This window comes from Dermacentor andersoni, chromosome 7 (assembly GCF_023375885.2).
Source record: "Dermacentor andersoni chromosome 7, qqDerAnde1_hic_scaffold, whole genome shotgun sequence".
Classification (NCBI taxonomy): Eukaryota; Metazoa; Arthropoda; class Arachnida; order Ixodida; family Ixodidae; genus Dermacentor; species Dermacentor andersoni.
In genome coordinates this window covers 24,585,935-24,610,757 of record NC_092820.1, presented here as the reverse complement: position 1 = coordinate 24,610,757, position 24,823 = coordinate 24,585,935, and the positions used below count along the sequence as shown (strand labels likewise).

The 24,823-nt window shown below is 44.1% G+C and overlaps 1 long non-coding RNA gene across 1 annotated transcript; it reads right to left on the bottom strand.

The window, feature by feature from the left end:
- Positions 1-1,725: 1,725 nt before the first annotated feature.
- LOC126535521 (uncharacterized) lies at positions 1,726-21,263 on the bottom strand. The gene is made up of 3 exons (XR_007600501.3): positions 21,204-21,263; positions 11,785-11,844; positions 1,726-1,805 (listed from the first exon to the last, which is right to left on the bottom strand). It is a non-coding gene; the product is annotated as an uncharacterized lncRNA (long non-coding RNA).
- Between the last annotated feature and the right edge of the window lie 3,560 nt (positions 21,264-24,823).

The following is a 24,823-nucleotide window of genomic DNA, read 5'->3' as shown; positions in this document are numbered from 1 at the left end:
ACACAGCATACATACAGATTTGTGTTCGAGAAACAACAAGCCACTTGAATCTGAAAAAAAAAAACCGGTGTTTATTCTGCTTTACTGAAAAAAGCAGGGCGTGAGACCGGGATAGTTGGTATTCCATGCTGAAGTGACCAGCGCAAGAGTGAACGCGGGGCACTAAAAAGGTGACAAGAACAGGTGCGAACTTCCAATTGGTGTTTATTACGAAAAGGCATGTATATATACTCTTGTGCACTTGATCATAATCAGTTACAAGAGCCCAGTAAGGCCACCTCAAGGCCTAAGGCGGCCTCCCACATACAGACCCCAGGTATGCAAATTCTTTAATGTCAACGATAGGGATAGCTTAAAAAAATTAAATTATGGGGTTTTACGTGCCAAAACCACTTTCTGATTATGAGGCACGCCGTAGTGGAGGACTCCGGAAATTTTGACCACGTGGGGTTCTTTAACGTGCACCTAAATCTAAGTACAGGGGTGTTTTCGCATTTCGCCCCCATCGAAATGCGGCCGCCGCGGCCGGGATTCAATCCCGCGACCTCGTGCTCAGCAGCCTAACACCATAGCCACTGATCAACCACGGCGGGTTGCTAGGGATAGTTTGCTAACGCAGTTGCCTTATGCGATATCTGCCCCCTCAATGATGGGCCTAGTGCTTTCTTGTGCATTGCTTGCTATTATTTCTGTTTTTTCAGACTGCATGACATTTGCATTGGGAGTTGTGAATTCCAAGGAAACCCTCTCTCCCTTTTGTAAATTTGTATTATGTTCCTGTAGTCTGATATTTAGGCACCTTCCCGTTTGTCCCACGTAACGCTGCCCACAGAAAAGAGGTGTGCTATTCACTAATCCCCCTGAACATTTCGACGAAACCTTTTCTCTGAGCAATGTTGCATGAAATTGATTGTCTGCTGACAGGGCTGGTTTTGGCATATAACTGAGATAACTTGTTGGGTGCGGGAAAAACGACCGAAACTCCCGCCCTTTGGCCTATTTTCTTTAGTTTATGCAAGATAGCGTGAATGTATGGGATGACTGCTAGATTCCTGCGAACAGTATCACATAGGTGTAACTAAAGAAAATATGCCAAAGGACTGCAGTCTTGGTCATTTCTTCCGCGCCCCGCAAACTATCTAAGTTATGTGCCAAAACCAGCCCTGTCAGCAAACAATCAAAATCATGCAACATTGTGCACAGAAAGGGTTTCATCAAATGCTCAAGAGGAATAGTGTATAGCATACCTCTTTTCTGCGGGCAGCGTTACGTGGGACAAATGGGAAGTTCCCTAAACTTGAGACTACAGGAACATAATCGGAAAATACAAAAAAGGGAAAGAAGGTTTCCTTGGAATCCATTGCTCTCAATCCAAATGTCATCGACTGTTTGAAAAAACAGAAATAATAGCAAGCAGTGTGAAAGAAAACACTAGACTCATCATTGAGGCAGCGGCTATTGCAGAATGCAACTGCGTTAGCAAGCCATCCCTATAGCCCTGACTGTTAAAGAATTTGAATATCTGGGGTTTGTATGCGGGAAGCCGCCTTAGGCCTTGGTGCGCTCGTTTATTTGTGATGATTGCACGATTGTAACAGATTATGATCAAGTGTGCAAGAGTACATATACATACCTTTTTGTAATGAGCACCGGTTGGAAGTTTACGCCTGTCCTTGTCGCCTTTTTAGTGTCCCGTGTCCACTCTTGCGCAAGTCCTTTCCGCATGCACTAGAAATTGGCTGACTAGAGGAAGGATTGGTTGAGACTTGGAATGACTGGCTGCTTGCAGAGGCCTTCGGCTTTGCCTGAAAAGAAACACCAATCAATTAAGGCTGTTCAATTATTTACCATCATCATCACTATTGTTACTCAGATAAACAATGATTTTGTATTCACAACTGTCACTACAAGTGCTCTTGTCAAAAGACATGGTTCAGACTCAGCCATGTTGGTATATATTCATTCGTAGCCTTATAGCATAAAAAGCTTCAGAGAGAAAGGACCCAAGTCAATTGATGGTTTGCTTGGAACAGCCAAAGATGTCACGTGCATATTATGACAGTAGGAGATTACATTTCCCATATTTGGGTAGAGCTGCCATGGCCACATACTGCAGACCATAGCTTTCAACTTTCACTGCTCCATTAAACAACCTTGCAGATTTTACTGTTTCCCAAAACAATGAAGCACTCTTGAAACAAGCGCAAACCATGCATGTTGTTTACTTCCGACGCAGAACAAGCAAGCCAAAGATATTGTCCAGCTGACAGGCTGGTAGAATAGCAACAATACAAAAAAACCATGCTTGCACCCCAACTGTGTCACAACAGCTGTCAGCCCCTTTCGGATATGGTTTGTTGGGTCACGGAAAAAGTATCAATGTGTAATATTATTTTTACTCAAGCAGTGAAAATTGAAAGTTACGGTCGTGAATGCATCAACATACCCTTCCCATCTCCATAAAAAGTTGTAATATTCCACTGTGTTCACCGAAAAATTTGCCCTTTTTGTAAAGAAGCCTGCAATTATGCCTGGACCCCATACATGGCTCTGGCAGCCAGTACTGTTTATTCTGTACGTTCCTTGACTTGCAATCCCATAACGAAACAAATAATGCAACATATTTTTCCAGATTGCATTGCTTCATGTGAATGCGCTTAATTCGGGAAATTTCTGAAATGAATCAAGCCTCTCCTAAAAAATTTTAAGTAGAGTAATTTATTAACATGCCTAAACATGAGCACTTCCCGTAGATTTTGAGAGCCAATGAGGACAGGGCTATTTGCTCAAATTTCTACGACTCATGGCAACAGGATGACCAAATTCCGTGCTGTTAGTAAATGCAAAGAAAAAAAAACTTTGGTCTATTTGTGTAATGTTTCGTACCAAAATTTTTCTTCTTTATACCGTAGTGGGGATACTCTGTGGCAATTAGTTGGAATTAATGCTATTGGCGTGCAGTCTGGTACAGAATATTTTTAAAGCCGCAGCGACAACACTATTTCCTTCGGATCTATCCAAAATGCAGATTCGGTAAAATCCAGGGAAAATGCTTCTAACTAAACAGGTCCTTCTATATTGTTTTTTGCAGAGACACCTTTCTTTTTCTTGGAAAACTAAGGTTAATTTCATTGTCGCCAGGCTCGGGCAGCAAAATAAATTTTTAAATCAAAATTAAAAGTGATCGCCAGGCATGTTCAGTTGAATTTATCTGAACATGCCCTACTGTCTGCAGTGCACATGTTGCCACTTGTTGCCTGCAAGAAGGCACCAGTTTTATTTTCTAGGGCAAGAAGGCAATGAAGTATGTTACTTAAGGCAATTAGTCACAGGAGTCCCGGATCAGTAGAAGAAAATTCAAAGACTATAAATTGTTTAGAAGACTTAAGTCACACATTACTGAGTCACCATCTATAGCTTACCATTAGTCTTAAAAGTACCATCATTGCATTGTGCTAAAACTAACCTAAGAGACTGAAACCTGGCATCATAAAAATGGAGCTTGAGAATGAAGGCTTGCTCAACAAGCAACGGAACGACAAAAAATGATATGCATGATAAATAAAAAAAGGCGCTGTTGAGGAGGGTAAAGAACTAGGCACCATGACGAAATTTGTAAATATGCAAGCATAGGATGGAGTCAGTTGGCGCAAGCCATATATATTTACAGATTACTAGGAAAGGCCTTCGTCCCGCAGTGGACATTATGTATGTTAGAGCCCTGCGCCCCTTCGATTATGCAGTCCCAGACTGTCCGCAAACCACCTGCGGCTTCTGGTCTGGCTTGCATTGACAGAAGGGCGCATCACAGTCATGTGATCCCGCTGCCTGGGACTGTCCGAAGTTTTGTTTGAAAGCACCGTGATTGGAAGTCGCTCTCCTGGCTGCTGTTGTCTCCTATTAGTTACTTAAATTATGGTGTTTTAGGTGCCAAATCCACTTTCTGATTATGAGGCAAGCTGTAGTGGAGGACTCCGGAAATTTCGACCACCTGGGGTTCTTTAACGGGCACGTAGATCTAAGTACACGAGTGTTCGCATTTTGCACCCATCGAAATGCGGCTCCCGTGGCCGGGATTCAATCCCGCGACCTCGTGCTCTTAGCTACTTGTAGATAGTGCCTTACCCAGCAAATTGAGTAGCGTGGCCTCCAAAATTGTGCAGTCTCAGAGGCCATGTCGCCGACACAACTATAAAGCTTGCATAATGGAATCGCAGCCTGAGCACACTGAACATGTTCACAAAGCTCAGTTTACATCATGTTCTCGCCCTTCGTGCCCCTTAACCGCTGTATTTAAGCCAGCTCATTCATTTCCTGCAGAATTTAAGCGTCATTGCCACACGAAAATAAGCAAAAACACGGTCGTGCCACATTACTGTTCACCCACAAAGCACAGGCCGATCTCCTCAAAGCTCATGAAACCGTCTACTAAAGGCCTGACGTGTGTCTAGGACAGAGCGCGTCTACACTGTCTACTAATCCTGCACATCCAAAAGCAAAATTTCGAATTTGGGTAACAGAAGGGATCAGCAAACATGTCAACAGCAATCGGTGAAGCTCTGATTATACAGGTTGTCCCATGTAACTTGAGCCAAACAATAAAAATATGCAAATGTGACGTAGCTCGACAGAACCAAGGTAATGTTGTTTGCCGTCACTTGAAGATACTCAGATATTTTTTCATTCCACCAAAATAAATATTTCATCTTCGTTAATTAATCAACTTTTGAAATATTATAATTAGATTAGAAGTGTCCATGAGAAAATTGTAGAGCAACATGAAAAGCTCCCCATACAGCTTTCTGTTGTTCGAGACATGCTGCGTAGAAGTATTTTTTCGGGAAAGAAGCTCGCGAATACACGCAAAGTGCTGCGAATGGACAGTCACGCAACAATTTAGTGTGTATTTGCAGGCTTCTTTCACGCTAGGAAAAACACTTTTATGTAGCATGTATGAATCATAATATTTGAGAAGTTGATTAATTACCGAATACTAATTATTTAATCTGGCAAAATGCAAAAGAAATGAGTATCTCGAAGTGAGGGCAAACAACATTACCTTGGTTCTGTCCAGTTACGTGGCATTTGCATATTTTCAATGTTTGGCTCAAGTTACGTGAAACACCCTGTATGCCATGCCAGCTACCAGCTTTAAATATCTACATGCAATATGATACGTTTCCTCGTCCACCAGTTTCACTCATCTGAAAAGCGAAATCTACCTGTTTACTATGCATATAGCAATGAGCATGACAGATTTCACGAAACACATGAAGAAAAGCAAGCATTTGCGCCTGATCACTGTGCTTTGCCTTAAAAAACACAAGGACTAAGGTTGCAGCAATTAGACCACTCATGAAAACCTCGCATTATGGCACACGAAGCATCGATTTAACGGAAGCGATAGCTGAGTGCATGATATTTGCTGTCTGGAACGTGCAAAGTACACATAAACACACAGCCTCTTTTAAGACATGGCGTCAAGCCCGCGTGCATCTTTTTAAGACAGCCGCCGTCTGCTAGCTACTTGCATATGTCTGAACAAATATCTGCTGACAGCTCTGAGAGTCCGCAGAGTCTGTGACTTCTGGTAAAACGAATGCGATACTGGCTGCTCTCGGACTGGTGGATGGGGCTTCCGAAGCTGATTGAGAAAATCGAATGCGGGACAGCAGCGCTGAGCAGTCCAGGACTGTCAAGGACTGATAATCGAAGAGGCCCACTAATGCTTTGTGTTCCTATCCTATGTAATCTCTTCATACTGATCAGCTCAAGCTGCATGGCAAAGAAGTCTCTTGTTAGAATCCACTTTATTTCCAACACACTAGTTGGGGGCCCCCAGGCAAAAAGCTGTCGTAGACAGCTTGACGGGACCTGGGGGCCTACAGAGAGCAGCAGGCAGTGGATTTCACAAATTCGAACAATTGTAAATACATACAGACATTATGAAGAAATAAACTTGTTGCATACAGATGCAGTATACAGATTATGACATTGCAGCATACAGATGCAGCATACAGATACAGACATTATGAAGAAGAAGAAATGAACTTGTTTCATACAGATGCAGCATACAAGGTGGACACTATCACAGAATGCATAAACAGTGCAGGAAATGTAGCAGCCTGGGGTAAAGAGAAAAAGTTCATTGCTTCATCAGGTAATCACGCACCTCCGATTTAAACGTGCCGAATGGGGCACTGAAATTAATGCGATTTTTTAAGAGGTTGTATAGTGTTGGTATGCAGTAATCCAGCCTAGATCTACCGTAATTTGTACGTGTACGCGGCGCTGGTATTAGCCTGTTACGTATGTTGTAGTCATACGGGGAATGTTCTGTATAGTGTGGGAGTTTATTTTTATACATATAGAGAGATAGTTTGTAGTCATATAACTTAGACGCTTTAAGCATATTATGTTTAATGAATAGGGGACCAGTGGGTAATAGGCTGGGGTGTTCATTAAAGTTCTCAAAGATTCTTAATACCTTCTTTTGGAGCCGCTCCAGTTTGTTATAGTTGGTGGTTGTTGTAGTGCCCCAAACTAAAGTGCAATATGAAAGACGTGAGTAAAAATTAGCATAATATATTGCATTCTTTAGTCTGATTGGAAGTAGTTCCCTCAGTCTGTAGAGGCAACCAACTGCTTTGCCTAATTCAATCGTGAGCTTAGTAACGTGCATGTTCCAAGACATTGTTTCTTCGAACCAAACCCCAAAAACTTTTCTGATGCAACGCGTTGTAGAGCCATTCCTTGAAAGTTTAGGGTGAGTTCGAAATCGCTTTGTTTGTTGAGAGGTTTAAAAATAATATATTTAGTTTTTTTAATATTTAAGGTTAATCTGTTAGAGTTCAACCACTGTTCAAGGTTAATTAGGTAATTGTTTATTGTTGTGTTTAGGTGGGCTAAAGTTGATGCGGAAAAGAAAATATTAGTATCATCAGCATACATTACCAGTTTGGGAGAATGAGGCACATCACATAAGTCATTGATATAAAGTATAAACAATAAGGGCCCTAGAATCGACCCCTGAGGCACTCCATGTTTTACCACAGTAGTCGGAGATGACAAGCCATCGACTTTCACACACTGCTTTCTATTGTGAAGATAGTTCTGTACGAGATCATGGGCGACGCCACGTATGCCGTAGTCATGCAGTTTTGACAGCAGAATATTATGATTTACACAATCAAATGCTTTTTTTAAATCCATGAACAATCCCACAGTAAAAAGTCTGTTTTCTATGTTGCTAAGAATTTCATTCTTGATTAGTAATAGCGCCATTTCGGTAGATTTCCCTTTCTGGAAGCCGTATTGTGAATCATTCACAACGCGGTATTTAGTGAGAAAGTTTTCGAGCCGTGTATGAATGACATTCTCAAAAACTTTGGACAAGATGGGCAGAACAGATGTTGGTCGGTAGTTTGCTATATCACTGACGGCTCCACCTTTGTGAACAGGGGTTATACGTGCCAGTTTAAGGTCAGAGGGAAATATACCAGTCTCTAACATTTGATTAATTATGAATGTCAGTGGTAAGGCTATAACAGACGCCACATGCTTAATAGGGACAGCACTCAGGCCATCCAACCCGGCGGCAACGTTGTTTTTAATTCTGGAAATGAAATTTGTGACTTCTTGTGTAGTAACCGGTGAAAGAATAATTGAATTAGCCAGTATTGTACGTGCAAACTGTGGCGTTTTAGTACAATCACTATGGCTATTCGGAGACACGTAGTCGCCAACGTTGGAAAAAAATTCGTTCATTTCTGTTAGGGCGCCTTCATCCGTCTTGCCTTGAGCAAAAGCTGCAATATTAATTGAGCACTGAACCTTAGAGTTATTAGACAAATTATGGATTTCCTGCCATAATTTTCTTAGACTGTTGTATATTTTAGCAAACATGGACTGATAGAAGGAGATCTTAGCCTTTTTTAAATCAGCGTCTAATTTATTACGATATGATTTGAATTCTGCGAGCAAGGCAGCATCACGTGATTGAACGAATCTATGGTACATCTTGTTTTTGGCTTTTATTCTTTTATGCAAGCTGTTTGTAATCCAAGCCTTGCGTACTATTTTGCTTCGTTTTGTGTTATGTATCAAAGGGAAATGTTTTTCATAGCAGGCTATGATTTTCTTGAGAAAGATACGGTAGGCCTGATTGGGATCACTTTCGGCGTAAACATTGTCCCATACTATCATTTCAGTATCAGAATAAAAATTGTTGAGCGAAACGGAGTTAATGTCGCGATAACTTGGGTTGTTATTCTTGTGCTTTTTGGGAGCTACTGGTATAAACGTGAAAATCGGGAGATGATCACTGATATCAAGGGAAAAAACAACTGTTAAGTGCAGGTCGCAAGGAAGGCTGGCGATACTGATATCAAGAAGTGTGGCGCTAGTTCCAGTAATACGCGTAGGTAACGTAATCAGATTTGCGCAGGCAAAAGTACGAAGGATGTTTTGAAAATGTTCACTGGATGCGTCACCACTGAGCATATTGATGCTCACATCACCCATTACTAAAAAGGATGTGCGCATTGAGTGTGGACTAGGCAGCAAAGTTTCCATGAACTCAAAGAATTCGGACTTAAGTCCTAATGGTGGCCTATAAATTGCTGCAATAACAACATTCGTAAGTCTTACTACTAGACACTCTACATTGGCTGTAATACAAGTTAGTTCATCAACATCACAAGCAATACAATTTTTGATGTACAGAGATATACCTCCTCCACGGTTAGTGGACCGCGTGATTCCGTGATAATTATATCCTGGTATATTTGGTGGGTTATCGTTTGCAGAAAGCCAGGATTCTGTGAACAATATGGCATCAAATTTTATCGATAGGCTATCGAAAAACATGCGTAAGCTGTTCATTTTATTTTTAATGCTACGAGCGTTTAAATGGAATGCACTGAAGTAAGTAGACGACACGTCAGTGTTGAAGTTTTCAATGTCATAGTATCGACATTCTGCCATGGCAGCCATGACTGTTAGGTTATACCCAAAAAAAGAAATGTCATATCAACGGCAACCTTAACGTTGCATTTTATCCAGATCTTCTCGGCAGGCAATCTTTAATATGTCTGATGATTCTGATTTCCTTGCGAAGATTTTTCCGCCATGCGTCCAAACGAATTTCCATCCTACTTCTTGTTTTTTTGCATTTGCGGCTCCCAGTAACTGCTTGCCCTGCCTTGTTAGGTGCTCGTTGACATATATAGGGCCAGTTGTCCTAAAGCCAAGTACTGTCGTAGACAGGCGTGCCCTCTTCGCCTTGGCCAGCACAGCATTTCGCTTGTCCCGCCGCACAAAACGTACCACAATGTTCTTTACGCCAGTCTTATTTGTTCCAACTCTGTAGCAAATGTCAACCTCATCACGTGCCAATGGCTCACCCACGGCTACACAAATCTTTTGGACAGTGTCAAAAGGCTCTCCCTCATCAGGCACAACTTTAATTTCAAGGTTGTTCGCCCGTGAGTATTGCTCCAATTCTTCAATTTTCGTCTGTAGTTGTTTATTTTCAGCAGCGAGTCTTTCGTTGCTGTTTCGCATTGCGACAAGTTCTTCACGTAAAGTCTTCATTTCCAAGGTGAGCGCATTGACACTGTCACAGCTTTCACTGCAATGTTCCACACTTTGTTTGAAGGAGCGAAGTTCAGCACGGATTTCACGTTTGAAATCCTCGAATGCTTTACCCAGATCCCTCCCGCTTGCCATGACAAAATATTCAAGGGAAACAATGTTACTCCTGCTTGGCAGCAGAGCATGCAGCAACAATGGCAGGACTTGAAAAGGTAATACGATCTTACCTGTACAGAAAAATGTCTGGTGAGTGTTGTAGAACCCACACGCACTGCTGCCAAACTGGAGGAAATACACAGGGCAGTCAGTATATATAGGCAGCGTCCAGTAGCTTGGTGGGTCACAGCGCAGGCGCGGGGACGTCGACGTACACTAGCTGATCCTGGGGGATGGCAGTGCAGAGATAGCCGACGAAAACGGCGCCTGTCCTCGTCAGGTAACTGCCTGTACAGAAAAATGTCTGGTGAGTGTTGTAGAACCCACACGCACTGCTGCCAAACTGGAGGAAATACAAAGGGCAGTCAGTATATATAGGCAGCGTCCAGTAGCTTGGTGGGTCACAGCGCAGGCGCGGGGACGTCGACGTACACTAGCTGATCCTGGGGGATGGCAGTGCAGAGATAGCCGACGAAAACGGCGCCTGTCCTCGTCAGGTAACTGCCTGTACAGAAAAATGTCTGGTGAGTGTTGTAGAACCCACACGCACTGCTGCCAAACTGGAGGAAATACACAGGGCAGTCAGTATATATAGGCAGCGTCCAGTAGCTTGGTGGGTCACAGCGCAGGCGCGGGGACGTCGACGTACACTAGCTGATCCTGGGGGATGGCAGTGCAGAGATAGCCGACGAAAACGGCGCCTGTCCTCGTCAGGTAACTGCCTGTACAGAAAAATGTCTGGTGAGTGTTGTAGAACCCACACGCACTGCTGCCAAACTGGAGGAAATACACAGGGCAGTCAGTATATATAGGCAGCGTCCAGTAGCTTGGTGGGTCACAGCGCAGGCGCGGGGACGTCGACGTACACTAGCTGATCCTGGGGGATGGCAGTGCAGAGATAGCCGACGAAAACGGCGCCTGTCCTCGTCAGGTAACTGCCTGTACAGAAAAATGTCTGGTGAGTGTTGTAGAACCCACACGCACTGCTGCCAAACTGGAGGAAATACAAAGGGCAGTCAGTATATATAGGCAGCGTCCAGTAGCTTGGTGGGTCACAGCGCAGGCGCGGGGACGTCGACGTACACTAGCTGATCCTGGGGGATGGCAGTGCAGAGATAGCCGACGAAAACGGCGCCTGTCCTCGTCAGGTAACTGCCTGTACAGAAAAATGTCTGGTGAGTGTTGTAGAACCCACACGCACTGCTGCCAAACTGGAGGAAATACAAAGGGCAGTCAGTATATATAGGCAGCGTCCAGTAGCTTGGTGGGTCACAGCGCAGGCGCGGGGACGTCGACGTACACTAGCTGATCCTGGGGGATGGCAGTGCAGAGATAGCCGACGAAAACGGCGCCTGTCCTCGTCAGGTAACTGCCTTCCTTGCGCAGTTTCATCCACGCAAAAGCCGATGGATCGTGCCGAGCAAGAGTGCACCTGTACAGAAAAATGTCTGGTGAGTGTTGTAGAACCCACACGCACTGCTGCCAAAACTCTGAAGACAAGCCTGAAGACAAGCCTTCAGACAACTCTGAAGACAAGGCTTGCTCTGAAGACAAGCCTCTTCCCCAAACATTGGCTATAGAGACGACCATCGTTCGACATTTGTTGATCTGTTCATAGAAGTGACAATTCCGCGACAAATTTTTAACGAAGTAAGCAATATGATGATCAACTTGTTTCATAAAACTTCATAAGTACACCTGACCTTTGACTCACTTTTGCATGTAAGTAAATATTATGAAATTGTCGCTGTGAACAGTTGTCCCCGACTGCTGTACACTTGTGATAAAAAATTAACCGTATTTGAAAGTTTGTATAAGTAGCCAGGAGAGCCGCACTTGCTGGATGGCTCATAATTTAATTTGGAAAAAAATTCAGCAGTGAGCAGCAATTGTATCACTAATGACCTTGAACATCTTTTATAATTAATAATTTGTAAACACCTGTTGTCGAACAGCCCACTTACTGAAGTTTTGAACACATTGTACACAATTATAGCACATACTACACGAAATAAGATCTGTAATAGACCTTACCAAATACAATATTAGTGTGGCGGCAGGTCAAATGGCTCCTCAGCAATGCTTGCGTCCTTCCTGGGAGAACAAAAAACGACATTAGGCTTACACTGACAGCACCAAACCACACAAGCTTAAGTTGCAGACAAGTGCCCCAGAACAGAGGAAGTTCTAATTAGATACGGTCAATCTGCTTAACCATGTCACAGACATTGAATGACAGAATGTACTTTTATGGAGTCTCAACTCTATAAAATACATGCTAATACAAACATGCTAGTACACAGAATCAAATTGGATGCATGAAAATTCTCAGTAAACCTTTATTTCCTAGCAACCACAAGTTGCTCTTTGTGAAGTGCAACAAGTGAGTGTCTAACCTACACTAAGAAGGTGGAAAATTCGGGATCCTTTCTGGTGAATAACTAACCATATCTCTACCGGTACCCAGCAATACAAAGGTGAATTGTAAGTATTATATTGATTAAAGAAACAGTTCAGTGCTACCAAGCAAGTACAATAAATAAATTATTTCGAATTCATCTTCATGTCAGGCTAATGAAGTTAATTTTCTTTAGATCACATGAGAGAATGGTTCGAAAAAGATATTGGAATCTGTCAACAATGTTGAAGCAATTTTATGACGGCTTGCAGATAGCAGTTGTTGAAATAAGACCTGGGGCAGGGGGAGAAAAGACAAAGAAGTGTGATAAAACAAAATGGGGCCTGTGCTGTGCAGCTACTAAATGCTGTTTTATTAAATTATGATGTGCAAAACAGCAGATGTATGACATGCGAGACCCTCAGGTGGTATTTTGCAATGTTGTTACGGGAAATTATTTCAAGGACCATGACTCCTTAACCCTTCGAAGGTCAATGACGTAAATATACCGCACCGCGAAGTACAAAAATGGTCGTTGCCGTATATTTACGGCGCTGTCTGTAGGTTTAAAAAGCGCGACAATTTCCTAACCTTTTCTTTTCTGTCATGTGCTGCCGCTATGTGGAAATACAGGGAATTTCTTTTGCACGCCTCGCTCTCTCAGTTTTCGTTGCATGGTTTGTTTTAGCGCTAGTTTGCTCCTGCGCGTGTATGTACTACCGCTTGCGCATTGGCATGCGTGCGGGCGGGTGGCGGTTTGGGTTTTGTTTTCGCGGACGGTTTCGGCTTCTTGCGCTTGCACAACTGATGGCTATCTCGTTACTAATCGCTCAAAAGGCTACTGCTTGTTTCTCGCTCATTTAGTGCTCGCAGGGGTGCGCATAGGGAGGATGCTGCCGTGCATGCGCTTCTGTTGCTCCTTTTTTTTTTTGAGACTCGCGAAAGCTAATTGCATCTGGTTGGCGATAAGATGAAGATTAGAGGAAGTTTGTCACACGTTTTGCTTTTTTGGTGGGCACACAACCGCACAGTTTTCTTTGAGTGCATGCACGTACACAGTTCGATTACGCTATGGATGTACTATCATAAGCAATATGAAAGGGAACACAGGAACGCGTGGCAAACAGCCTTGAAACAGACTCGGAGGGATACGCGGATGGCGCTTTGAAAAACGAAGGGGGAAAGGAGAGCGCTCTTCCACTAACTGTTGGCACTCCCACCACGCTGGCATTTCTACAAAGGAGCAGCTTACGTCATGGATCGTCCGACAGCCGATAAGACGGTGATCGTCGCCAGTGACTTACACTGATTCACTTTCTTTTCTTTCATTCTCTTTTTTTCTTCGTGCAACCGGTTGATAGTACTCTGTGAAAAAGTTTGCCCTGTATTTCAAACCGATTCTTTATTTGAATCGACGCGCTCGGTTGTCAGTGGCACTTCGAACAGCGGCGACGCTCGAACCAATGACGACAGAGGAATAGAATAAAGAAAAATAAAAAAAGAACATTGACAAACTGTCTCTCGTGCGACTTTGTTGCACGAAGTTCGTTCAGAAAAATTCACGTCGCACACTGCAGCGGCCCACGCAGAGCAGTCAACTCTGAATCTGTAGCGTCAAGATGCCTCGAGTGCCTCTTAAAGAGCGGGAAGATATAATAGAAGTGTCTAAAAGAGGTTATACGCAGTGCAATATTGCTCTCGTGACAAGCCGCCCATTGAAAGCGGTCAACCGGATTATCCAGGCTTAGCGAGACGAAGGACGCATAAACGATGCGCCGCACCGCACACGACCTCGATCAACAACGAACGACCAAGACCTTTGCATCGTGGCTGCCGTCAGCGACAAACCATTTCAAAGTGCAAAGGACGTTCGAGGTGCTCTTGGCTTGAACAACTTGAGCGACAGCACGGTTCGACGAACGCTTAGAGAAGCAGGGCTGCGAAGTCGCATCGTCGCACAGAAACCTCTGCTCACCGCAGCCAAGAAAGCGGCTCGCCTGAGGTTCGCTACTGAACACCGCAGCTGGAGCGAGAGTGGGTAGAAGTATGTAGTTTTCTCTGATGAGTCCACGTTGTCGAGCCGCTGGGACCAACGAAAGAGAGTGTGGTGGACCGCAAACACACGCTTAATGGCCCGTTCACACTGAGGAATCCGGCGTCTACAGAGAATGGATTTCCTCTGCCGCCGAAAATCGCGTCGTTCACATTGCTTGCGCACCGCGCCGCCGGAACGAGATACAACGCCATCTGCCCCATAAAGTGCAAGTGCTAACCTCCAACCAAGCGCGGTATATCCCGGATGTTCGCGCAGCTCGAAATTACGCAGTTGTCTCCGTTCGCGTCGAGTTCGTGTGTTAATTTTGCGCGTCTCCACCATTGCTTGAAAAAGCAAAGATGAACCCTGAGCAAGAAGAGGCAGTACTGCTAGGCCTGTTGGCGAGCACCTTGCTGGCGATGCGTGACGCGCAGTAGCATTCGCCGAAGAGACGACGCCACCGGCGTTGCTGGGTTCGTCCTGCTTTGCAAGGGCGCGCGTAGCTTGGTCACGCCACCTTGCCAGGTCGCTTATACCTTGTGCTTCGCGTGGTACTTGTCGAAAAGGACGGGGCGGTTACGCTCCAATTCGATGAGCATTTCCTATGTCGCGACGCGTTCGAAGACTGCGATATGACGAGAGCGTTGGGCTTGGCCGCCATCTTTCGAATTGCTGAGACGCGCTCCGATTGGTTCGCGGCGAGGCAATGCGGCGGCAGCTGCCGCAAAAATCGGTCCGGGAGCGATCGGCGCGGAAGGGGCTGTTCCGGAGGATCTCGCCGCCGCCGAACTGGGTTCCGCCGAATTGGGCGCCGCTCCAGACGCCGAATGCCTCAGTGTGAACGCGCCATTAGTCCGCAGAATATCCAGGAGGTGGCCGCCAGTGGACGCGTGTCTGTGAACGTCTGGGGGCGATTTCCCACGCAGGCCTAGGCCCACTGGTGAGAATTGATGGGAGGTTCACCAGTGCTGCGTATTGCACTCTGCTCAAGCACCAGATGATCCCCTATGTGTTGAACGGGCCGCACCCGGATGGGTGTTATTTTTTCCAGCAGGACTTGTCTAATGTTCACACATCGAAAGACGTGGCACGCCTTTTGGAAGAGCGAGGGGTAATGCAACTTTTTCAGTGGTGCGCGAAGGGTGCCGACATGAACATTACAGAGCACGTTTGGGGCCGTATGAAAGTGACCTTTCGAAGAGCTGACTAGAATTGGCGAACTCCGACCAACTATGGGAAGCAATAGAACATGAGTGGAAGCGCGCCTTCAGCGTGATACCGCATTCATCGAGGCTCTCTACGCGTCTTTGCCTCAAAGAATGGAGGCCGTCGTTCAAGTCGACGGTGGCATGACGCGTTATTAGGCCACCAACAAGCAAAACAAAGGACGAGGATAAGTTTCGATAACGCTATTGCCTTATTTCATTTGCTTCAATATCTTTTTAATATTCGGCAAGCGCCAATAAACTTATTTTGAACTCACCCTTAAAGACCATTTTTTCCCGGTTTAGAAGAATTGCCATAAATCAATATCGAAGTCCGGAACAGTGGTATCTTTTGAAACGCTTCGACGCAAAAGGTTACCAGTGATGCAATATCGAACAGTGTTATCACTGTCTGCTGGCGATGCGAAATTGCGCACTTTGCAGACGCCTGGCGGGAGTGCGAACAGTTGTTAGAACAGCGTCCCCCTTCCACTTTGTTTCCGACGGTGGCCGCTGCGTATCACCCATATAGCTGGGTATGAGGGTGTTTCCTACGCGTTCCTGTGTTCCCTTTCATATTGCTCATAATAGTACATATTAGTGTAAGAGCAGGAACATTTGAGTCTTGCAAAGTATTCTCGTGTGCACATTTTCAAAGCCTTGAACTATAACAATGTATCAAATTTTTTACTCTTATAGGTTTATTTCCTTTTTTATTATTGTTATTCATGAATAAAGAGTACATATACACCAACGCAAAATAATTTTTTTTCTCGCTTTACGGACACCCTAGAAAAATTACGGTAAATTCTTTTCTAAATAAGTCCCTAAGAATTGGAATCTGCAATAAAAGAAATCGACCCTGGGCGGTCGAATATGGCGAAAAAGATCAACCCTCAAAGGGTTAATTATATTCATGTAATCTTTAGAAACGGATGGCATAAAGGACATACTTGTTGACAGTTTCATAGCGAGTCATGAACACGATGCACGCGGGAGTTAAAGAAGCATCTTTAAAAAATGCTCTAGAAACTTGCAGAAAGCAAGTTGAAAGCAAGTTTCTATAACCTCTCACAACACCGAGCTTCACCTACATGTGTTGTAACATTTCCTGGCAATGTGCAGCACTGTTTTCACAGACATAGTTTGAATCACTGTCACAAGCTCTGGAAACAAAAGTGCATAAGTGCTAAACAAGCGTATATGATGCCCTACGCCTACTACACAGACACATTTATCTACACCAACACATGTAGACGGATTATGTCATCCATTTGGTAGCTCCTGATCATGTTCGAAAGCATGAATCTCATAACTGCAAATTCTATAAGAATGTGACACCGACTGATTACTTGGGGACAACACGAAAAGACGCGAGAAAGCCAAACAACACGAGCGCAGGCTAAGACTTTTGGTTAATTGCACACACACACACACACACACACACACACACACACACACACACACACACACACACACACACACACACACACACACACACACACACACACACACACACACACACACACACACACACACACACACACACACACACACACACACACACACACACACACACACACACACACACACACACACACACACACACACACACACACACACACACACACACACACACACACACACACACACACACACACACACACACACACACACACACACACACACACACACACACACACACACACACACACACACACACACACACACACACACACACACACACACACACACACACACACACACACACACACACACACACACACACACACACACACACACACACACACACACACAAATAAATAAATATTAGGCCTATTTGTCCTGCCTAGTTGCAGCTGCAGGACAGCGGGATGTTGTAAACAACCACACAGTTGAACTGCTGCGTGTGCCTCTTGCTACACTTCGCGTCAAGGCCTGGTCTGATTCACCTTTTTGAGCCCAGATTGCTTGACGTGACAAATAAATGTTCTAGCTCTCCCAACAGTCTTTTTGGGACTATGGCTGACCTTCTGAATGTCATCTAACAGTGGTCACACCACTGTAGGCCAATGTTAGACCTGGGTACAGAAGTTCTCCTCGACTTGTTGAGGATGCTATTTCGTGCTTCTGTGACAGAGCTTCACGGCCGAACAGTGCGCTGATGGGAAAGGCAGAATTCCCTCCTCAAAAGACGGGGCATAGATGCAGTGCACATGACACTCACCAAAGAAAACAATGAGGTCAAGAAATGGAAGATCACTGTCTAGTGGTAGTTTTCCAGTAGAACACATTGTGGGGCTACTTGGTGCAGAGCTTTCAGAAGATGAAGCGCCAACAGAGACAACACAGTAAGAAAGAACAAAGACAGGATAAGGCGCTACTTGCAACTGTTTATTGAGGTCAAAAGCAGCTGAATATATAGCCATGGGGAGAAGGGGAAGAAAAAAAACAGAAGCATTGCTTGTGTGAAGGCGCACGCGCGAGAACACAGAAGATGAAGGGAATCATAAGATTAGCCAAAATCTAAAACTTATCTAAAAACATGCATTCATTTGTGTAAATATTCAGACACAGGCATCCCCTCTATTCTTAATCTGGTTAGCCTCCAGCAGTTCACGTGTCACAGTGTATTTGCTTTTAAGCACGATCTTTGTATCATGAAGCCTTGCTTCACACACTTGCTTATTCTCATTCCTGCAGGCCTTGCAATAAAGTGGCAAGTTAGAGCCATAACTATTTTTCAGCTAAAGCTTGTGCTCCCACAGGTGTTCACTAATACATCGGCCAGTTTGTCCGATATACTCTTTCCCACACTTCAGCGGTATACGACCGCTTCTTCACACTTCACAAAAGGATTTGTATGTTTAATAGAACACTCTACTTTTAGAGTCATGAGATCCAATCAGGCGGCACAAAGTAGCAAGCTTTCGGGGCGCAGCAAAAACCACAGGAATATTATATTTTGCGGCGACGTGCTTAAGATTACGCGCCACTTCGTGAGAATACGGTATCGCCACTGGATAAGGCAGACATTCCTTGCGGGCACGAGGTCGGTATACCGACCCTGCAATTAATTGTTGCAGTATAAATCTATGCACTCTAAGACTGTTAAACGTGCGATTGCCACTGTGTGCCTTGAATTTACCCTTAAAGAATTGTGCTGTCATAAGGCACACAAAACCTTTGACGAACAGATTTTGAAGTTGAAGAAAGCTGGCTTTCCTTGTTTGGTTTTGAGCAAAGTTTCGGAGGCGTTGTTGAAAAAGGTGCAAAAAGAAGAAAACTGAAGCAGTGAAGAAGGTCAAACATTGGAAAAGAAAGCTAAACCAGTGGTGATACCGTATTCTCACAAAGCAGCGCATAATTTTAAACATGTCATCGTGAAATACAAAATTCCTGTGGTTTCTTCCGAGCCCCAAAAACTTGCTACTTTGTGCCGTCTGATTGGATATGATGACTAAGAAAGTAAAGTGTTCTAGTAAACACACAAACCCTTTTGTGAAGTAGGGAGAAGGGGTCGTATATTGCATACCGCTGAAGTGTGGGAAGGAGTAAACCGGACAAACTGGCCGATGTATTAATGAACGCCTGCAGGAGCACAAGCTTTCACTCAAAAATGGTTATGGCTCAAAGTTGCTGCTTCATTGCAAGGCATGTGAGAATGAGAATAAGCAAGTACGTGAAGCAAGGCTTCCTGATACAACAATCATGTTTAAAAGCAAAGACACTGCGGCACGTGAACTTTTGAAGGCCAACCAGACTAAGAAAAGAGGGGACGCCTGTGTCGACACCCCGTCTCCGACTATTTACAGAAATGAACGCATGTTTTTAGATAAGTTTTAGATTTTGGTTAATCTTACGATTCCCTTCATATACATCTTCCATATTTTTGCACATGCGCATTCACATAATCAGTGCTTCTTTTTTTTTCTTCCCCCTCTCCCCGTGGCTATATATTCAGTGCTTTTGACCTCAATAAACAGTTGCAAGTAGCACCTTGTCCTGTCTGTTCTTTCTGATTGTGCTGTCTCTGTTGGCACTTCATCTATTGAAATGTAGTTTTCCCCCTTCCATGAGCTCATCTAGCACTGTAGAGAAGAGAGAAAACAAATCGCTCAACCCATTTAGTAGCCTTACTTCACGTCATATAGGGTAGAAAGTTTCCAATGAAGCAGAATACCTTCACTACGCTGGTTCTTACAGCAGCTAGTGTTTTACGACTAACTGACAGTGTTCTCGGCAGTGAAAAGTCGCAATTAATGTGGTTGAGCAACTATTTAGTGTCTCCTACAAAGTGTCATGCATGTTCAAGTAAGCAAAGCTACTACTGAAAGGCAAGCTCCACTATCTGGGCCTGAAGATTTTCTGTGGTGAGCATCGAGCTGGAGATATTCCCTGCACTCAAAGGTGTTTTTACCTTTTCTACTGGTGCACCTGCACACTGAAGCATGTTGTTGCTACAGGAACACCGGAGAGCACATTTAACACTTGGTACCACCCCGACGTGGAGGGGAGCTTCCATAACCAAGTACAATGTTTGCTTTTAACAGTGCGTTCGCACTGCCTTTTAGCATGCATTGCCAAGAAGAATTTAATGGAGTTGAAAGTAGCTGACGTCTCAGGTCAGACAACATCGAGGAAGCCAAGGCCTACGACTGCTATGCAATCTGTACACAAAGGCAACCGTCAATTCAAGAAAATTGTTCGGAGAGTTAAAACTACCTTTTTATTTTCAGCGCCAAGCAATCTGAGCGCGTACAAAATGTTAACCGGACCAGGGAAACACGTGAAGTTTACATCAAAAAGTATGTGCTGGAGTTCATAGGTACTACGGCTGGCGCTGTTTACAATATCCCACTGTCCTGCAGCCGCAATTATGTAGGACAAACCGGCCGACGACTCAAGGATTATCTTACAAAACATGCACAGACCCTTGACACAACATGGGGGAGCAACATAGCTATTGATGCTGCTTTGTGGAGTTGTACACCAAAGTTTTAGCAGTGAAGTATCTTCATGACACATTTTCATAGCAGACATAACTTTCAGAATAGCTCCCACTATGCTAGCGTGTCATCACTTAACCTGCTTGGCAAATTGAAGTATTCAGATCAACCTGCCAGAGTGTTCTGAGTTGGGCTGCTTGGTGTATGTTTAGAAGGGAACCGAACAGGGCTACACACAGGACAAAGGGAATATGTTGCTGTGTACAACGCTGTCACTTCATACTGGCAGTAGCACTGTTCGTTCCCTTTTAAATATTCGTATCTTTTGGTCGCCTGACCACGCAACGCAGCTGCGAGCTCAGGCTATAATTTTACATTGTTACGTTGCCTTCCAATGTTGCACTTAACTACATCGCATATTCATTTGTTATAGTTAGCTCAACACTAGCTCACAGTGAGCTTATTCGTGGCTAATCTTAGTTACCATGGAGCCCATGTATGACAGTGCTAACGACCAGTGTGCAGTGTTGTTGCATACTCATTAAGCCAACAGTAGACAAACAGTTATTTTATTGGTGCGTGTTTTATCTGTTGCCTCATATCTTGAACTCTGGCACTATAAGTGTTTTTTAAACACCACTCATATGTGCAACCAAGTCAGGTATGAAACAATATCCCTTTCAAGTCGACGTGCTCATACTGAACCAATTTGTTGCCACAGGAAAAGAAATAATCAATTATCCTTTGAATGCATCTGCAAAAATTACTCTACTTGCATAGGCCTCGTCATTCCACCAACATTTGCAGTCACTGTCTATTAAGACTGCATATGCAAGACAGATATACAATAGAATGGCACAGCTTACCAGAGCAAAGAGCACCACTAGACAGACTGCTGTGGCACACTTTCTCAGGCACGCTGGCTGAGAAACTGAGCACAAACCGGCACGCAGACATCCTTCACTGGTGCAATAGCTGCAATTGAAATACTAATATCAGGTATTTTCAGAATGGTCGCCCACAATAAAACAAAAACATTATCCTCTACAATTACTCTTGCACATAAGCTTGTCACCGAATTACCGATTGCTGTGGTATCGTTTGGTGTCTTCAATTGTATCGTCCCACTCATTGAAAAAAAGACTTCATGAAGCACCTTCTTTTCGGCAAAACAGCAGACATTTTGCTCTACGTAACTCACAACATGTATTTTAGAATAATTATTGTATTGATGCCTATATGCTGAAAATTAGTCTACGCAACTAGAGACAGTCAGCATTAGAACCAGATTTTAACATCAGTGTTGACACATATATTGATTTTTTTATACCAGCTTGGAACATTTGTAACTTTGGATGTCCATTACACACTTTTGGGCACCGCTATTCTGTGTCAAAGTTACGTTAAAAATTACTCATCACATGCACTTGCTTTACAATTACGGCCGCAGTTGGGCAAAATTTACGTGGCAATCCACTCCCAGATTACGTTAAATGCTGACGTATTGCGTCAGAACGTTGATAGTCAGCCTGGTAGCTGTCTGAAGTAAAAGCAAAACAAAAGCAAAAATTCACGAAACATCTGATGCCGATTACCAGCTAGCAAAATAATCAATTTCTTCTCCAGCGACCCTTATAGCTGTGTCACACGGGCACATTTGGAAGGCCTTCCAGTCAACGGCCTTTGTGTGTGTGTGTGTGTGTGTGAGTGGTTTTAAAGGAGAAAAGGAAGAGATAAGTACAGCGTCGTTACTTTGAAACGCCACAACTCTATCAACTCAAAGGAGTTGTCGCGCTGCTACACGGCACTTTTGAAAGGCCGTTGAGTGGTCCAGGCGTTTCTCGCAAAATTGTGTGGCGCTGTGGATCTTTATTTTCGTTTGCATGTCACGAAAAGGTAAACAAGATTGAAACCATTTAAATATACTATAATTTCTTTTATGTTTGTTTATACATTGCCATACATATATGTTAAGTTTTTAAGTTGTTGAGTAGCGAAACTGCGGCAACGTTTGCGCCGCTCGATGCGGCTGCCGTTTTGGTGTGTGTTCGCACATGTCAAGTGGCAAAAACACTTTATTGAATAATGAATGACAATCATATATAGTATTTTTAGAGCATTTGGTTTGATTTGTTCTTTCTAACCGTGAGTACGAGCACACTGTGAACGAGAGGGCATGTTCGCGCTGTTTCCGCTTCCGTTGCTCAAAGGCCATCGAGATTTCGATAGAGTTACAGGGTGCTCCGTTGACTCGATAGACTATTGACTCGGTGGCCTTCGAAACCGCCCGTGTAGCAGCTCGAACTTGACCTTCGAGTCAACTGACTATCGGTTGGAAGGCCTTCCAAACGCCCGTGTGACACGGGTATTAATGGGTATCACGCGGACACTTCAAGTGCGATCGCGCACGATTGCTCGGGCTCGATCCCAAAGTGTTCCAAGGCACCGTGTTACACCAGTGTTACCTAACACTGCACATCGCACGAGGTTACGGCAGCAAGCACGCTACACCGTCAATTCATTGTGATGTAGGGGCATCGCATGCAACATGCTCTATGAGGTCTTCATACACAAGCAGACTTTCAATTCCAGAAGCAGTCTTTCAATTACGGATATGAACACAGCGATTATGCACGCCAAGCACACTGCGTCCTAAGCTTACGGAAAAATAGAATTTCGCTGTGATGCAATGCGTACGTCGCCGAATACGGCTAACATAGTGTTACACCGCGCCGTGAGAGATTGCTAAGGGGAACAGTAACAGTAACTATTTTGGAATCCCAATAACACAGCACAACACAGTGCAAACTGGAATGCCAACGTCAGTAAACCAGCTGCCACATACAGCCGATGACGAACTGCTACAGACGACATCGTCGCTGATGTTGCCTACGCGTCTCAATGTACTCTATATGAAATCAGCACAACAAACGCTACACCATTTATCACAGACTCGCAATGCCGCGGCTTTATCAATCCTCATGGCCAAGCGGGAATGTCGTTACAGGGCATTGGCAGGGCATGCCCACACAACACAGTTGAGCCCGTCACCGGCCATCACGGTGCATTTCGCACGCGCGACGTGCACTAACAACGAATAAAGTACACTTAAATCACTTACTTGCGTAGCAGTCCATCGACGATTCCTTCTTATTCTCTCAGTGAAATCCCAAATGCAACAGGTATACTACCACCACCGCACACCGCTATTTCCAGCCGCTGTCCACTCTGTACTGTTGAGGCGGAGAAATGCAACCCGTCGTGTAGAAGCGATGAAGGGTGGTAAGCAGCGCCACCATTGAAACCTCTCCCGTTTGTGTGTGCGTACTTACGATTCGCCTATGAATAATGTTCAAGCAGCGTTACCTATGGTGATATTATGTAACTGCTGGTAAACGTGGGCCGTGTCTCTTCTTTATATTCGTTGCGTGTTGATTTTTCGCTCTTAACATGCTCAGTTGGCCTCCACATGAAATTACGGATGGTTCTCCGTATTTCAAAAACAGAGCTCACGTCCGTTTTTTTACGTAGAATTCCGCCGTTTTTCATGAAACTGAATGGTCTACGTAATTTTTACGGCAGGTTTGACCGTAAAATTACGGAAATGTTTTACAGTGTAGCTCTCTCAAAAGCTGTAGACAATATGTCGCCTAAGCCTCCAGCTTCCAGAATATCCTACAAAATGTTGCGGTCTACGTTGTCATAGGTTCCTGTAATGTCTAAAAAGGCCAAATCTAACGGTCTGCTTTGTACACTTGATATTTCAATACACTGATTAATGACAAATAAGTTATCCAAACGCCTACCTATTCTGAAGCCATTATGAACTTCTCCCAAAATGCCATTATTCTCTGCCATGCTTAATGCTTTTATTTAACTGCCTGCATTGCTGACCTGCATATTACCAATGTAATGGTCAACGGTCTATACTAGTGAATTCTTTCTCCACGTTAACTTTATAATATAAAGGCATGCTACTTTATCGTCAACTGTGTGTTATTCTATATTTTCAAGATTTTTCCACTGCTTTCACCAGAGCTGTCTTGCTTCTTGGTCCTAGTTCATTAATCAGCCTAATGGGAACCTCGTCTAGCCCTGTGGCTGTGTGCTTTGGAATTTTCTCTTCGGCTTTCCCCCAGTTGAAATTTGTCAGCACCAGCTCCTTTTCCACTTGGGTCTCTTTCATGCTCTTTTTTTCATCAAGTACAACCTCGTGATTGCCTTGCAAAGATTAGGCTGTTATTTTTCGGATGTAAGTTGTCGCCGCTTCCCCTTCCAGTTTATTTCCATCTTCGTCTAGGATATGTTGTTGTATTGTTGTTGACTTCCTGCCTAAAAATTTTATGTGGTTTCAAAATATTCTAGGTGCGGCCTTCTTTTTCTCACGTATTTGTGAGAACGAGCGTTCACTTTCACCTTTCATCTCTGCTTGCACCAGTATTTGAACCAAAGGCTTTTTCTCCCGGTATATTTGCCATTTACTGCA